The 17,962-nt window shown below is 47.6% G+C and overlaps 1 pseudogene; it reads left to right on the forward strand.

Moving 5' to 3' along the window:
• Window positions 1–17,962, forward strand: part of LOC147899083 (uncharacterized) — an 87,415-nt pseudogene that overhangs the window by 25,779 nt on the left and 43,674 nt on the right.

The following is a 17,962-nucleotide window of genomic DNA, read 5'->3' on the forward strand; positions in this document are numbered from 1 at the left end:
TTGGCAATTCCTGTGGAAAAATATCCAGGTAAGGCTGGAAAAAAAGGTTGGTTGAGGTATTCAGGAGGATCCTTTGTTGGTGTCTCCTCGACTGTCGTAACCAACAGAAGTGAAGTCTTTACTTGACGTTTACGAACCCACTTCTTTACTTGTAGGGCAGAAGCAACTGGGGTTGAAGGAGAGTCCCTAGAACCAATTAGCTCAATAAGTTTTCCCTGGTGGACAAACTGGATAGTATGGCTGCGAAAACTGATTGATGGATCATAATCGTATAGCCACTGTTGTCCGAGTATGACATCGTACCGAGAAAGAGGCATGATGTCGAAGTTTAACTTGTCCGTATAATGTTGGATGCGAAAAGACAAGTTTTTGATCCTGGTGTTGCACAAGAAAGTAGTTCCATTTGCGAGTTCAATCTGATAGTCCATGAGACTAGGACTGGTGGTCAACCGAAGTTTGTCGACCATAGAACTAGCTAGGAAGTTATGAGAACAGCCACTGTCGATAAGGATAGTGACCGTTGTTCCACGAATCGATCTTTGAACACAAAGTACTTGAGTGGCCAGGGAAGGTTCGGGGTTGCTGGCAACGCTCAGGTGGATGGTATTTGCCATTCGAACAGCTTTGCCTTTCTTGTCTTGTGCTAGGGTAGCATCTTCTCTTTGGGAAGTGCTAGGTTCCATATTGGAATTTTGCTTTGGTCGCTTGGGACAATCGAACCATCTATGGTCGCCTGTACAGATGGTACAAAGTCCTTTTGTGCTGGAGCTGTTCTTCTTGTCAGTGGCCGCACCTTTATGTTGGGGATGTCAGTAATGACTTTGTGAAGAAGAAGAAGCGCGATCCTTGGAGGAGTGCTTCTGTTGGAATCCAGCAAATGATTTCTGAGGCTTCTGGGGATCTTGAGACTGTCGCTGACCTTGATTACCGAAGTTGTTTCAAAACCTGGTGTTATCTTGAGGGCGAGCACCTTTGGCCAAAGGAGAGTTCTATGTGCGACTAGCACTCTGCTTCCCTGCGTTTTGGAAATTTGTAATGCGCTCTGCGTAAGCAATAGCGCCATTTGTGGTGGTGATGTTTGCTTTAAGGACATCAATGCGTAACGAGGGATTTAGGCCTGAGATGAAAGCATGAAGGTGATCATCCTCAGTTAAACCATCGATCTCCAGCACCAATGTGGTGAACTGAGAGATGTAGGAAGACAGGGAGCCCGTTTGCTCTAACTGTCGGAGTTTTGATCGTGCTTGGAAGTCCGCATTGGCAGGTATGAACTGCTTACGGAGCACGTGTTCAAAACGTTCCCATGTTAACACACTTTTGCCGTCCTTTAAGCGTCTTTGCCACCATAGAAAAGCTTTATCCTTGAGGAGGGAGGCTGCCAAGGCGATCTTTTTGCCTTCAGTGAGGTCAACAGTGTCAAAATACATGCGCATTTTTGCGAGCCATTGGTCAACTGTTCGGCGATTGCGTTGACTAGTGTAGGCTTCCGAAAGTTTGATGTCAAGTCTTTTAGTTTTGGAAGCTTCAAGTAAACAGTAGAGGGCACGTAGTTCAGTGTTTTCTACCTCTGGTGGGAATGAATCTGCATAGTCGTCTGGTTGCGTCTCGTCATCCTCTGTATGTGTGGTACTTCGAGAATCTTGAAGTTGTTGAACATTCTGGACCAAGTTGGAGATGCTGTCCTGAAGCTGGGATATTTGAAGTTGCAGTAGTGAATCGCCTTGTACGTTGACTTCAGGGTTCTTTTTTGGACTTGAGTCTTTGATCTTTGGAGAGGCTTCACGAGAGCGTTGCGACATATCAGAGATCCCTGTGAGAAAAGCGCAAACTTGCGCTCTAGTTTGTACCATTCCTGGAAGAAGATTCAGGCTGCTCCCTGAGGTTGCTCATGTTGGAGGGGGCAGGCGATGCAGGATGGAACCACCTGTGGAAATCTGGTAAAGGAGGTCCTGTCTGAGGTAACACTGGTGATGCCGAAAGTGGTGTTACTGCTCGTGAGAGGACAGGAGTAGGTTGCAGAGTCCACGGATCTGAGAAGGGATAGGGAGCTACTATCGGAAATGGAGGATATCCAGGAGAAGGAGTGCCTTCAGAGTGTAAATACTGACTTGGAGAAGGTACAACCTGTAGAGGAGGATATCTGGGAGCTGAAGGAGGTGGAGAGTACCCTAGAGACGCCGAAGGTGAGGGGTAAAATTCTCTCCAAAGATGGACAGCAAACTCTTGAGGAATATCGGGTTCAGGGTATCTTCGTGTCTCGTGGAACACAACCTGTACTGTGCTAAGGAAGTAATGTAACTGAGGTGCCTCACGCAGAAGGTAGAGGATGTGGTCCAAATCACTAGGAGGGCACGTGACACAGAAGACCCAAGATGCAAAAGCTCCGAAATGGGATGGTTGTGCAATCTGAACACGATATTGTGTGGTAGATGATGCCTGAGGTGTCCTCGAAATGCCGGGTGAATTGCCAGGGGTTTCCATGCTTTAAGGGAGATTCTTTCATTTGCTGTAATTTGTTAATGGCAAGAGAATCCTTAAAAGCAGATTGGAAAAACTCCACCTGGCAATAATTTAATCTACCAAATTGTTGTGTAGAAGAAGGCTGCAAATCGCTGTCCGGAGATCCATGTTGCAGTGGTTTGCGAGGAGCAGATCGAGGCTTGTCTGGTCCGGGCTATTAACAGGCTGTCTTCATCGCGAGAGGAGGCTGCAACTGGTGCTGATTTGGCAGGAAAAGATGGCGAAACAAGGGGGTGGGTTGCAGGCTGTCAATGGCGAAAAATTGGTTGCAGTTCCCAGGGCTGGACTTCGCAGGTAAGGCAGGGCTGGCACGAATTTCACGCTGCAGGCTGGCAGGGAAATAGCAGGTAACCAGGGCCGCAATGGCGATGCAGGGCTACGCAGTTAGGCTGGCGTGGCTGGCAAGGCAAATGACTGCGCAGGGGGGGCTGCACGCTGGCGAGGCCAATGGCTGCGTAGGGGGCTGGTGTGCTGGCGAGGCTAGGGCTGCACAGGGGCTGGCGTGCAGATCGGCTAGGGCTGCGCAGGGGCTGGCGTGCATATCGGCTAAGGTGGACTGCTGCTACGGGGAGTTCCGTACGGTGCAAGCCGCACGGAATATCAAAGAAGGTGCGCCTCTCAAGCAGTGTTTTGCGATGATCGAATTTTGGCATTGAGGAAGGGCTTCTTTCCTTCGTTCTCCATGTTGCTCTAAATTCCGAAGGCCCTCAAGGCTTACTTTTGAAATAGCATATGGACTCGCTCTATATGTACATGAGAGGTGTATGAGTTTGGAAGAAGAGCAAGGTGCATCATGCAATGGTAGAAGCACTTGTGGAGTATTGACGTCCGTGTTGCAACCATTTCGCCCTCTCTCTTGTGGTTGAGCACCTCTCCTATGACTCCTCTGCTTTTGTTGCATGTTGAGTAGGGAGATGGAGGCTTCGTGCATATATCGCAGTGCGTAGCTGCAAAAGAGGACGCATGTATCGTTTGATTCGCAAGCAGTGTTTTGCCACGATGGAATTTTGGCATTGAGGAAGTGCTTCTTTCCATGTTGCTCTAAATTCTGAAGGCCCTCAAGGCTTACTACGGGTGTATGATTCTTGATTCATCTTTTCCCATGAGCCCGGAGAACTACAGGACCATTATGATTGGACATGTCATGTCCAAGATTTATGCATCAGTACTTGACTCCGAGGTTAGTAGACTTGCAGAGTGTCGAGGACCTAGAGCAGCAAGACAGGCCGGATTCCGACGTGATCATGGAACCATGGACCACATTCTCACGCTCATATGTATCATCGAGGAGGCGAGGTCACAGAAGCAGAGGGTTTATTGTTGCTTTGTGGATTTGACACGGTTCTGAGAGCCTGCCTCATACGGCGTTTACAGGACTTGGGTTATGACTAGGAGATCATTTGGGCTGTCATGGCACTTTACGAGAGAGTTTCAGGCAGAGTTCAGGTAGGATTCGGGTGGACAGACAAGATCATGAGCACCATCAGGGTCAAACAAGGGTGTCCTTTGTCACCTACCTTGTTTGGCCTCTACATTGACGAGCTTGAGACAGTGGTGCAGACACAGCGGGGTGTAGGTTACTCTCTTGCAGGCACGCTGATCTAGATATTGCTCTACGTAGATGACGTGGCTCTCTTGTCTTCCTCAGCAGAGGGGCTCCAGAGACACCTAGACGCACTACAGTCCTTTTGTGAGTCTCATGATTTGAAGGTCAACTTGGGTAAAACCAAGGTCATGATCTTCAATACATCTCGAGCCATCATGCGTCAGGAGCAGTTCACATTTGAGGGGTCACCTGTTGAGATAGTTTCATCATACACTTATCTTGGGGTTATCTTCTTCGGACCCAGCTTCACTATGAGACCCGCGATGCAGGCACGCTTGAGCAGAGGGTATGCTTCATTGGCTAGACTAGAGAGGGAGTGCTTCCGCTCGCACTTTCAGGATCCACGCACCAAGGGGTTGCTTTTTGACTCCGGATGTACGGCAGCCCTTGTTGGGGGCCAAACTTGTCGGATACAGAGTGGGCCCGTGTGGAGCGGCTACAGGTTCTCATGTTATCATGGATGATTCGTTATAAGCCATCTGTTCCTCACCAGATCATTCAGGCTGACTTTGGGTCACCCCCTTTACAGCTAGATGCTGCATTTCAGGTCATCACGTATCTGTATCGAGTTAGGGAATATAGGGATTACACCTCGGGGCGTAGCAGGCTACCATGGATAGCTCTATCCTCTTCTATGGCACTTGCAGCAGGAGGAGACGAGAGGTGCTGGTATGCACATACAGAGAGATGATTTGAGCGATTGGGGCTCCACATGGATAGACTACCTTCCTTCCACTATAGCATGGATGCTCCGTTTTCTCCCCTCCTATCACATGAGGTCAACCAGGTTATCCCTTGAGGATCTACTACAGCTACACACATTTTGGACTTGGTTGGGACCGAGTGAACTCCCAGTGAAGCTTAGCTTCTACAGAGATCACTTCTTACATATCACAGCGGAGGGTTTCATTGACCCACCAGGATACACGCAGATTCACCTACCCCTTGCTGAGGATCTCTCTTGGGCAGTTCCGGGTCTCTTCACACAAACTTCGCATCGAGAGCGGCAGAGCAGAGCGACTACCCAGGGAGAGGCACATATGCACACTATGTGACATGTAGGAGGTTGAGATAGAGGGATGTCCTATGCACTATGAGATCCAAGGGCGTTTCCACTACCTCTTCAGGGATAGTTATGGGATTTTGGCCCGTTCCCTCTCCTACCCAGACCAGCGGTGTTTGGCAGGTTTCATTCATGAGGCACTTAGACACCGCGAGAGGATACTCCGAGCACTGATACAGGAGCAGAATTCTTCCTCGGCTGATCCCTCTCAAAGATTTATCACCGAGTTCTTTCAGCTAGATCACATGGATCCCCACGAGACGAGGCCTCAACATGACCGTGACCCGGAGCCTGTGACCCGACAACTCAGACAGAGGGTCAACACACAGATCACACTTGGAGACATCCCCTCCTTGTTTAGAGTCGGAGCCTGACCGACGGGGGTCACAGTAGCCCTGGTCAGACGCAGAGCTATGACCAGGAGACGTGCCAGGACTACATCTCTGAGTGGCCGACAACACTCTATTGCCGACTTCATGCCTCCACTGCCTCATCCATCCTGATATCTTGCTGCTGTCGATGATGATGATGATGCTGAGATTGATATATAGTCGACCATCAACATGACTATGTTGTACTTAGGACTTAATACTGCCATTTTGCATTTTTGCATTTTGCATTGGTATGGATACTCGTTTAGTAGCTCCACTACCATAGCTTGTTGTATCAAGATTTCACAGTCTCATAGACCCATCGGTCTTCCGAAGACTTTAATAAACTTTCTTTCTTTCTTTCTTTCACATCGTTTTTGGTGGAGATGCCGTGTAAGGGCTTTGGAGCTATCCCAAAAAGTAAATTGGCTTCTATGTATGTCTCTTTTTGGCAAAATGGCCCACGCTAGCTTGTAGACTGGGCCTATTCCAAGAAATTTAAGCACAAACACGACTATGTTCTACTGCCGAACGCAAAAGCTACAATTGGATCTCCCATTTGTGCTATACAGGAAGATAAATACCTCCCCAAAAGCAAGTTGGCTTCTGTATAAATTGCTTTTTGTCGAATCAGCCCGCGGTAGCTTGTAGACTAGTCTATTCCAAGATTCAAGTGCAAACATGACTATGTGCAGGCTGAACACAAGCTGAGGCATGAGAGTTTGCTTTCTGATGTATGGGCTGAATATCTACAAGCCTTTCTTTGAGGTTTGCACTTTATACAAGTTGGATGCAAGCCTAGAAATGTGTGTCAGCTTCCTGGGATACAAGCTGAGGCTGAAGGTTTGTCCTTTTTAATTCCTGCAATACAAAGCTGAAAGTTCCAAGAATTTTAAGCACAAACATGACTATGTTCTACTGCCAAACGCAAAAGCTACAACTGGATCTCCCATTTGTGCTATACAGGAAGATATATACCTCCCCAAAAGCAAGTTGGCTTCTGTATAAATTGCTTTTTGTCGAATCAACCCGCGCTAGCTCGTAGACTAGTCTATTCCCAAGATTTAAGTGCAAACATGACTATGTGCAGGCTGAACACAAGCTGAGGCATGCGAGTTTGCTTTCTGATGTATGCGCTGAATATCTACAAGCCTTTCTTTGAGGTATGCACTTTATATAAGTTGGATGCAAGCCTAGAAATGTGTGTCAGCTGCCTGGGATACAAGCTGAGGCTGAAGGTTTGTCCTTTTTAATTCCTGCAATACAAAGCTGAAAGTTTCTGGAAACAAGCTGAAGGTTGTGAAGCAATATCTCAAGGAAAGTATATGAGTTTTGGGGCAAGCCGCTCATAGGCTACTTCTCGAAGAGATTTCAATGGAGCGAGGTTATTCAAGATTACTTTTCTACAGAGAGCAAGGGGATAACCCTGTGGCACATCTACCGGAGTTCGATCGAGGGTGTCGCACAACAATTGGCAATTGGACCGACGGCACGAGGTCTTGCCATACTTCTTAGAAGGACTAGCTCTTACTTGGTATTAAGCCCTCGCAGATGACATAAAGAATGATTGCATTGGTAGAAGCTTTCAGTATGCAAGAGGCGGCAGAGGATATGTTGCAGCAATTGGAGGTGTTCAGGGTTCAGGGTGGTGAGTCAATGTCTAGCATGGATTGATGCTACAAGGACTTGGCCAATAAGTTCAGGCTACAAGGATGGATCGATGCTACAAGGACTTACCTGGCCTATAAGTTCAGGCTGCTCTCAGAGATGTGCAAGGAGCCAATAAGAGGGCTCTTGCTTGTTTTGAGCACTTGAAGGTGATGAGTAAGTTTGCGGCCGGATTGGAAGTAGTATCGAAGGTGAAGGTCTTAGCTAAAGCTCCCAAGACAAAGCAAGAGGCACTTGAGATTGCGATGAGGGAGAAGGCTTCCGCTAAGGTGCAACAAGAGAGCTATAGATGGATGCACATCAAAGGCAGAATCGGAGAATCAAGGTAAACTCGATCATTTAATTTTAGAATTTGCAGATCTTAGACTTCAGATGATAGAAGCTAAGGATCAGAGAAAGCCAGTACCAACAATCATTGAAAGACCACGAGGCTTGAAGAATATTGTTTGCTTTGAATGCCAGGAGCGGGGACATGTAAGTACAAATTGCCCATGTTGGAAAGAGCTATAGACGGATGCACATCGAAGGCAGAGAGCTATAGACGGATGCACATCAAAGGCAGAATCGGAGAATCAAGGTAAACTCGATCATTTAATTTTAGAATTTGCAGATCTTAGACTTCGGATGATAGAAGCTAAGGATCAGAGAAAGCCAGTACCAACAATCATTGAAAGACCACGAGGCTTGGAGAATATTGTTTGCTTTGAATGCCAGGAGCGGGGACGGGTAAGTACAAATTGCCCATGTTGGAAAGAGCAAGCAAATGCCAATACTGATCGGTTTTAGCCCCTAGTATGGCCTTGTAAGGTAGTTTTTGTGCTAGTGTGCACAGTGTGCACTATTAGGTCATTTGAATAGAGTCAACTCTATGGGTTGACCACGCTAGGGTTTTAGGTTTAGCCCTCACAGTGATATTCTGTCACTTTCTTTTCTCGCACTTGAGTGCTGCTGGAATAATATAGCTCGTTAACTAGGGCATGATACTCTTGAGTGGACCTTCCACTCAGCATATTGCAGCCTTAAGGATGATTTGCAGCAGTCATTTGCTATGACAGATTTGTGCCAGCTGCACTACTAACTTGGCATTCAGCTTGCTCATGCTGAGGGGGATATTATTATGAGTAGTTAGTCCAAGTATGTTGGACCGCTCCTACAGAGATTTTAACCAGTTTCTCCACCTGTTGAGCTTGGTGGTTTTTGTTTCTCCGTGGATGATGTTGTTGAGCCATTTGATGCCACTCTTTGGTAGTAGGCTGTTGGAGGCTTGATATATCTGTGTCACACATGGCCAGTTGGATCTTCAATATGCTTTTTCTCGGCATGGTTCTAGTACACAACATTGGCAGACTGTGAAGTGTGTCTTCCGATACTTGATAGTCACTCAAGGTTTGGTCCTTCTCTATGGCCACGATTCATCACTTATCCTGCAGGCTTGCAGAGATAGTGACTTTCTATGACACTAGAATGTCACACAGTGGCAATTGTTTTATGCTTGGAGCTTCATTCATTTCTTGGCTTAGCAAAAAGCAGCCTATAGTTGCTACTTTTAGCTGTGAAGTTGTGTATAGAGCAGCTTTTACAGCCACGATGGAATGTATCTAGTTATGAAGCTACTTGCATATCTTTATGTAGTTCAGACATCTCCCACCACTCTCTACTATGACAGTCATAGTGCTTTAGCTATTGCACGGAATCCAGTGTCTTATGCGTGTACTAAGCACATTGAGGTCCATGATCACTATGTCAAAGAGGGACTGTCAGCAGGGGATATTCACTTGTCTTTTGACAAACACAAGACAATGTGGCAGATATCTTCTCCAAGGCACTTCTACGACATAAGTTGAAGCTCTTTGGCAAACTTTACACTTGATTCCATTTGTTACTCACCAATACGTTTTGATAGGTTGTAGCCCTTGGGATTGCCTTGTAGGCTAGTTTGTTAGTGTGCGTATTGTGTACTATTAGTTTTTTTGGATAAAGTCAACCCTATAACTCAATTTTTTCCAGAAGGGTTGATCTGGCTAGGGTTTTAGGTTTATCTCAAAGTAATGTTTCATCACTTTGAATCGTACTTTCTCCTGCACTTGAGTGCTGCTGCAATAACACAGCTCGTTTTTGACCTCTAGGTGCTTTATTTCTGCACTGCTACTTCCATACGAGCTATCAATATAGGATAGGAAGTAGCAGCTTTACTAAGACAAGAGGTGGTTTATAATGAGGAAGAGGAAACCGAGGTCATAATGGCTCAAAGGACCAAGACAAAAAAGGGAAGGTGGCCAAAACTTCCTTAAGCTAGGGTGAGATAATGGAGGAAGCAGCCGAAGTCAAGCGTGTAATGACCAAAGAGGAAGATTATGCAAGAGAATTTCACCTTGGGATGATGTAGTAATAGACTCGAAATCAAGAATAGCTAACATCACTTTTGGACAACTGATCTCCCTCTTTGTCTCTCTGTGTCTCTTCGTCTCTCCCCCCCAGGCTATGCAAGGAATGGAATAAGGCGGTAAGTACTCATGCGCAGAGGAAGAAAAATAGTGCACATACAAAGGTGGCAGCCATTGATGAGGAGCTATATGATGAAGCCCCCCAGCGGTGGACATAATCATTAACAGTCGAAAGTCATTAGTGTGGTATGAGACGTTGGCCTAGTCAACTATGTGATGCCGTCATATACTTGGCTTATAACGCTAGTGTCAAGGCACTTGCGAGGATCAAAGACTTGGAGGAAAATATTTGTGATATCAATGTTGCTTCTACTTTTCAAGTTATTCCAGCAAAGGCAGACCAAAAGGGATATCCTATTATTTTGCTCGACCATGGTTTTGGAGGGTTGGTGCGGTTCAATATTGGAACACTAGAGATTCAAATTAGGAGATCAAGGAAGGAGGATCCAGGATAACGTTTGTAGTCAAAGGCGAGGAATCTTAAGAATGAAGAAGCTAGTAGTGATGAACATTCTTCCTTGATTGAATCTACCGATAGGGATATAACTACAGATGATAAAACCGAGGAGGAAGAGGCTGTGTGATGTAGCCGAGGAGGTTGTGATTCAAGACCAAGAGAGGCAAGACTCAAGGGCGATGGAGAAAGAACAGCTAGATGCTTGGACCGACGCTCACAGAAGGTGAGAGGGAAATTTTTTGGGATGTATTGGATAGATTTTCAAGATTGTTCATCAAGCAGTATGAAGACATGAGGGCGGTTACCATTGTGAAGCACAAGCTAGATCTAGAACCAAGGAGAAAGCCGGTGGCTCAAAAATTGAGGAGGTTGGGAAAGGTTAGAGCAGATGCCTTGGAAAAGGATGTTACAACTTGCTACATGCTAGGTTCATATTTTCGGTAGAGAACGTGGAATGGGTCTCCCTTGTCGTGGTCACTCTGAAAGGGAAACAAATGGAGAATTTGTGTCAACTTCAGGGCGTATGTGATGGCTATGTAGGATATTTCCAAATACATATACATGAGGAGGATCAGCTAAAGACATATTTAGTACACCTTGGGGGTGTTTGCATTATGGAGTAATGCCATTTGGAGTGCTGAACGGGCCACCAACACCCATCTTGGAAAGCTCATTAAAGTTTTTCTGGATGATTTTTGCACTTTCTCCTCTTGATAAGATCATTGTGATAAGCTAGCCTTAACGCTTGAGTGGGTGGATGCTACTAATGGGAGGCTGAATCCAGACATGCCACATTGGGGTAGAGAAGGTAATATTACTTGGGCAAGTGATTTCCAAGGAAGGCCTGTAGATGGACCTTGCAAAAATTGAAGCAATATTTGCAATACTGCCACCTACTTCAATACATCAAGTGAGGAAGATGATGGAAATACAAAGTACCATCAACGGTTCATGGAGCAGTTAGTGAGATAACCTATCCTATCAACTCTTTATTGAAGAGCTATATTACTTTTCATCGGGGTAAAGAATATGAGGAGTTCATTCTAGGCTTTGAAGGAGACGATGAGCAAGGGGCGAATACTTACGGCCCCTAATCTGAATGGAATTTTCTTTGTAAACATCAATGTTGCTTGTCATGCTCGTAGTGTCCTTGCATACAGTGAAGGCTTATGGAGCCTTTGAGCGTTGGCGACTTGATCTGTGGGGCCTTTACCTGGGGGTTCCACTAGAGAAACATACATCTTGGTAGCTATTGACTATGCCACTCGATGGGTGGAAGCGAAGGTAGCATGAAACTATAAGGGATCAACGGTTTGCATCTTTCCTAGTTAACAACATTTGTTCTAGATTTGGAGTGCCTTTGGAGGTACTCCCGGACCAAGGAACAAGCTTTGAAGATCGGATTGACACATTTCACTTCTTATTATCCCCAATGTGATGGATTGGTAGATAGTATTAATGGGATGGTATACAGAGCTCTTGGGAAAATGGTTTCATCTCATATGAGGAGTTGGGACCAATTGCTTTATGGGGCTACCAGACATCTTTCAAAGTTTCCATAGCTCACACTTCATTCTAGTTGGCGAAAATCTTCTACCTCTTGAATTGAAAGTTTAGAAGGACGGATTATCTCTGGGAGGAAGATAAAGAAGATGCAAGGCGATAAAAAATAGGCATTACAAAACTTGAAGGCTTGTTATCAAAGGAGGCAGGCTTGGTTACCACAATGGACCAGGAAGAAAGAGGAGATCAATGAAGGGGACTTAGTCTTGAAATTCGACGTCCCGACTTCTAAAAGGCTAGACAAAAAATTTGTTCCAAGGTGGAAAGGACCCTTTCAAGTGATGTAGAAATATCCAACCAACACGTGTAAGTTGAGGAACCTATGTTAGAAATGGACCAACAGAGGGTACGCAGAGCGGAAGACTGATAGAATAGCCCAAGAGCTCACACAAAGTGTGTGGGGTGTGGAATCACAAACTTCTTAACTTAATGTGCATCACATAGATGTGCATACTCATCAATAGACAATGAACCGGCCAGATATAGAAACCACCAAAATAATGTATTTCTGTGCAAAGCTATGGACACAATACAAAAGAGATAGATCCAAAGTCCCACCAATGGTGTGGTCCTCTGATCTTACTGCAAGGTACTTCTACTATCTGCCGGATATCTCTAGACTTGAGCCCGCGCGCTCCACTTGGAGCGTCTGTAGACTTTCCGTCTAGATCTCAGCTTCTTGCTGCCCTTCAAGACAGCCAAAGTCCCAGCCCTCTGTGAGCTCAGTCTGCAGCTCTTCTTGATCTCCTCTGCCTCCTGAATGTAGGCCTGAGGGAGTGCATGCTGCTGCTCCTGCTGCTCCCAAGTATGCTGGCTGCTGGATACTGAGATGAGGCCTGAGGCCTCTCCTTTTATAGGGGCTGAGCCCCCTGTCAAATTGACCGACCAGCCAGCTCTAAATGGGCTGACTGGCTGGTTGGTTGCAGCCCTAACCAACCGACTGGTTGGCTGCCTTCCAAGCCCTATATAAGGGCCTCTGCCAGGCCCTTTTGGGCTGCTGCCAGACCCCAAGGGCAGCCCCCATTGGGCCCCACCCTTAGGCACATCTATGGCCAGGTGGCTGGCCCACCATAGCCTCCACCTCTGCCCCTTTGCAGGCGTCTTTTGCTGTGCCACATGCAGCCTCTGTTGCAGGTAATGTACCTGCCCACAAGCAATGCCACGTGGCTTGCCTTTTAGTCCTCTTTCTCCTGGGTATTCTCCGCCATTTGGTGCTGCTCCAAACATGTCTCCGTCAGGCCAGATCCAGGCTGAACATCCATAGCCACCTTTCCGTCCATGAGCTTCATTTGTTGCAGCCACCATGGCTCCTCCAAGTTCTTCTTTCTTTCTCTTATCTCTGGCCCTATGGCATCCATAGTGCTGCCCGTGTGGCCTTCTCTCAGGACCCAGGTCCACCTCCCCCATGCTCTCCTCATATGGGGGCTTACAGATGGGGAGGTGACCTTTCCAACAACGAGGAATTCCATCCTTGCCAGGAGTTTCAGTGTGATACACCTCAACACCGGGTGGGGGGGGTGGGGGAGGATGTGTGAGAATTTTTTTGCAATTGGGCACATGGTCCTTGGTGTAGGATTTATTATTGTATGTATAGACCATTGGTGCAAAGAGTATATGAAAATATCATCAATAAATGAAGACCTTTGTATAAATGGATGCTCAAGTATGTGTGGATGTGTGGATTTGTATGTGTGAGAGCATATGTTTATACTATGGTCTACACCCATTTTTGGGTGGCGCTGACATCAGTGGGGATGTCATAGTAGCTAGTCCCTACTATGCGTGATGGAGTTTATAGTTTTCAACCTTCTGAGTGACTATCGTGAGATTGAAACTGCACTATGTGTTGTCTTTTTAGAGGATGAGTTTGGGCATGTTCCTGGATAGGGCATCCTCCTCATCCTCATCGTTATCCTGCATGGCTTGCTTGCTATTATCTTACTGGAGTTGTTTGATTCCTCCTTGTATATCTTGCAATATGATTGTAAAGTTTTAATATCCTTTTGTTTATTGTGCCTGCTTCCACTTGATTATGACGGCCTTTGCTAACATGCGACGACTCAACCCGTTTCCCAAATGCTTAAACCTTAGATCCATGGCCATGATTAGCTGATCTTTCTCCTGTCCTGCTGGAGCGGGCATTACATCACTGTATTCTTGTTATGGTGTCTATGGGGGATTTTGTGACTAGCACCCTCTGTTCTTATGAGCAGGCTGTGACATTTCCTCTGTGATTGGCTTGATATGATGTGTCTCATAGGTCTATGTTCTCACGGATGAGGTTTGCTGCAGAGAAGACTCCCAGTAAGCAGCAGGGCAGCTTCCACAAAAGAGCGATGCGGGATTTGTTCACAATCTGGAATGAAATGGCAGGCAGTAGCAAAAAAACTCTGTAACATTAGGAATAAATATTGGAACAATCCCCGCTAATGCCGCTCCCTAGAGGGGGTGCATGCTGTTGCCTCCAGCTGAAGACATCGGACGTCGGCCAATGCGGGCGATGTATGAAAAGAAGGCTGCCCCCTCAAGCGTGCTCAAAAGCCCCACCAAGCAGGCTAGAACTTCTCGACCTGGTCCTACTGAATGTCCTGAAGAGGTCAGCCCTCCATAACCAGAGCTGCCACCTTGCCTTCTCCTACCATGTCAAGATTGAGGTCTATAGCCCACGGTCTACCCAAACAGCCCACAACCCTGACCCTTTGCCACTCTAGCAAGACTAAAGCCTTGTCATCCTAGAGGTCTTCAGTTGACTCGGGTTGTAGGAGGCCCCCCCACCCCACTCTGTAGTATCTACGATGGTAGGAGCCAAGTGATTGCTGTAAGTTGAATCCTGAGAGGCATCCCTAGCCTCAAGAACTGTCCATACCAATGAGGAGCTACGGAGCTGTGCAGCCCCTCCCAACACAAAGAGACGTCTCCAGGTCTCAAACGACTTGGCTAGACCACTATCCCACTGCATCCAACAATGTGGCTCCGTTGGCCTAGCATGAGACCCTCTTGATCCCGAACCTTTAGATGCCATATGAGTGGTTGCCACTCAAACTTGTCAAGACACATAGGAGTGGCCCAAATGAGTCCCCTAGTGAAGCGTTGCCAAACCTTTTGGAGACTCCTCATAAGAGGGGAGCCCTTCCTTGTGAGGGGAGCCTCTGAAAGATCTACCTATGAGACTGCCTCCACTGTCCTATACGAGGTGTGTTTCGAAGAATCCCTACGAAGCAAGACCTTCCAGGGTTTTGAGCCTGGGTTGAGGCCTCGACCACTAGCGTGCCTAGGAGGGCTCTACTCTGCATCTCTAGATCAATGACTCCCAACCCTCCCTTTCCCTGTGGGCAGGATCACTGTCTGCCAAGCGACCCTAGATCTGGTGTTCGGTGTGCCATCGGAGCCTGTCCATAAAAAGTTAGCACCATGCCCCTAAGCTGACCCATGCGTCCTCTGTGAAAGCATGAGCAAGAGGCTATGTACAAGATTGTGGGCGAGGACCTGGTTGGCCACCAAGGCCCTATCCTTTAAGGAGAGTTTGGCTGAGCTCCAATAGAGAAGCTTGTGCCGCACTCTCTAAAATTGAGGCTATCCATTGCTCTGCCGAAATGTCTATACCCACCTGGTAAGAAAAACGTGCTGTCTGCCCCTGCGGAATCCACTAAAAGCCCAAGGCTGCCCCCCAATCATGAATTTCCTAGGCCTCCTCTGTTGCAGCAAGGACCCGATGGATTTCTAGTTGATACTAGCCTTAGAGGCCACACAGTATACATCCAAGGCCTCCTTGACTGCCTCGAGGCTCGCTGTTGATCCTCCACATAAAGGGCCGTGTCACCTACAAACTCTGAATCCAACAACTCCTCTTGTCGACTCGGGAGTCTCATCATTGTGAGGCTTGAAGTCTGAAATTGTAAAAAGTAACCGAGCGCCTTAGCTACGAAGAGGAAAAGAAAGGTGGCAAGGGAAAAGCCTTGTTGAATCGAGGAGAAGAAAAAAGGCCTCATAAGTGTGGCCACCAATAAGCATTTGACTAGGACTCCTTGCATATAAGACTAAGACCTCTCTCATCCATATGTCTGAGAAGCGACTCCTCCCTAGCCCAATCTAGTGCCTCCCAAAAGGTGCAGATTTTGTCTAGAATACTGCGCTCGAGAACGAAACCTGTCTGCGTGTCGTGAATAATATCTACTGGGTAGGACCGTAATCGCAAATTTAAGACCTTGGCTAAGATCTTGCATACGGTGTCAAGTAGAGTAATCGGTCTCCATTGGCGAAGATCAGGCCTATTCCCCCCTTCAGGATCAAACAGATCCAACCACGACTCAAAGGTTGTGGAAGAGAACCTGAGTTGCAAATCTCTTGGAAGGCCAAAGGGGGGTGTGGATATGCTCCTAGAAGCACCTAAAGAAGGATAGTGTCAATCCATCTTGTCTGAGGCACTTCTGTGGAGGGAGGGCCTTGAGGGCCTCAAAAAGCTCCTCATCGGTCGGTGAAAGGATCCTCTATTTGCATGTTCATGCTTTGAGAGACCCATCGGGATATGGGTCCAACAGCCTCCCGGGTTGCACATACTTGAGGACACTCCTTTTTGGACTGAAACTAGCCCTGATAGAACTCTGTGATCATCTCTAGAATCTCTAGAAGGTCAAAGTGCATCTGTCCGCTCCCATCTCTTTAATTGTGTCCCTGCTGACCAAGGTGGAAAACTATCTAGTCACTCTGGTGTACCCACTGGGCTCTGGATAAGTGATAAGAGAACTTAGTGGAATTCCCAAAAAGGCCGAGTGTGGAAACCAACCAATTCGACGGATCCCCCTTTCTAGGGCTGTGATATCATTACTGTCATCTCTAGGGCAAGAGGATACTCATATGGAATCTCCAGGTAATCCACGGTTCACAATCCTCCAAAACTCCCTTGGCAAGGGTTGCCCAAGTTGGGGCCTCGGACCTTGAAGCTGGGAAAACAGGCTGCCTGACTTCGGCTTCTTCGAGGAGGCGGAGTCCCGCAAATGAGAGGGAATGGGCTGCGGTTGAGAGGAGGAAGCCACAACCTTGGGGGGTAACAGGCCACCGGCTCCCCTGAATATTGCTAGACTATTGGTATGAGGATGAGGCCATTGACTGTGCGGGAGAAGACTCAGTCTCGCCTTGCCCGAGGGCTAAGATTTCGGTTGGGGCTGAGGCCCCATCGGATGGGGACTTGTAGAAGAACAAGAAAGCGAGGTGGCTGTAGTGGAAGGGGTGGGGGGGAGTGGAGAGGTAGAGGGAGGGGGAGGGGGGCGGGTAGTGAGGATAACTGCCTCCGGAGGAAGTCGGAGGGGAGGAGTGGACTCAGCCGAGAGTGACGCGAAGAGGAGGGGATGTCCGGAGGAGGGGGAACTCAGACAGAAGGGGTAGCAGGGGGCGAAGTGACCGGCCCTCCCATGGCCTGCTGCTGTAAGGGTACCTGAGTACGTTGAGCCACTGGCTCCGGGGGATCTGTGGGTAGATAAAAAAATGTCTCATCTTCGAGGTTTGGGGATGGCCTGGGGGGGCGCTCTTTGATTGCTCTCCTTGAGACTGGGAAGCTGTCACTGGCCTTGCTCGCCCCCTCTCACTAAGTCTGACGTATTGCCTCCGGTTCTTTGTGGCCTTCTTACCTGGCCTCTTCCTCTCCACCTTAGTCCACTTCCTCCATAAGTCTCCACCCAAGGGGTTTGGGACTCCTGCTGCTGTTGCTTTCTTTGTCTATGCTAGGCCTTGTCCGCTTGGGGCTCCCTCTGCTGTCCCTATCGAGCCTGCTGGGGAGGTGTCTTTGTTCTCTGGAGCAATTGCGTGCCAGGTGGCCCATCTATCTGCATCGGATTGATGGAGCTCCCCCCAATAGAGGGTCTTGCGGTAGATTTCCTCCAAAAGGAACCGTGGACTCTCCATAACTAGCTTGAGTTGCGGAACCCCCTTGTCATCTGCCACAACCGAGGCTGCTGTATCCGGCGGAGACTCCAACACTTTGCCAAAAGATCGTCTAATGGAAGGGACGATGGCCCTGTACTCTCTCGGGAGCCCTGGGAAGTGGAGCATCACAGGAAAGAAGGGCATGTGATGGGTCTTGTCCATGTCCTCCACTGTAAATCCATGGTACCAAGGGAAAAGAAACATGAAGTGTGGGATTAGGAAAAGGGGCTTTGCTCTTACAGGTGCTAGGGTGCTATCAAGCGAGCTCAGCTGGAGAAGGAAAACTCCTCTCCAATAAATGGTGACCTCCTGAACATGGTCCCCTTCTATTGCTGACATTGTGTATAGCCA

The sequence above is a fragment of the Dipteris shenzhenensis genome, chromosome 8, assembly GCF_047967505.1.
Source record: "Dipteris shenzhenensis isolate YYH24624 ecotype China chromosome 8, Dip_SZ_1.0, whole genome shotgun sequence".
Lineage (NCBI taxonomy): Eukaryota > Viridiplantae > Streptophyta > Polypodiopsida > Gleicheniales > Dipteridaceae > Dipteris > Dipteris shenzhenensis.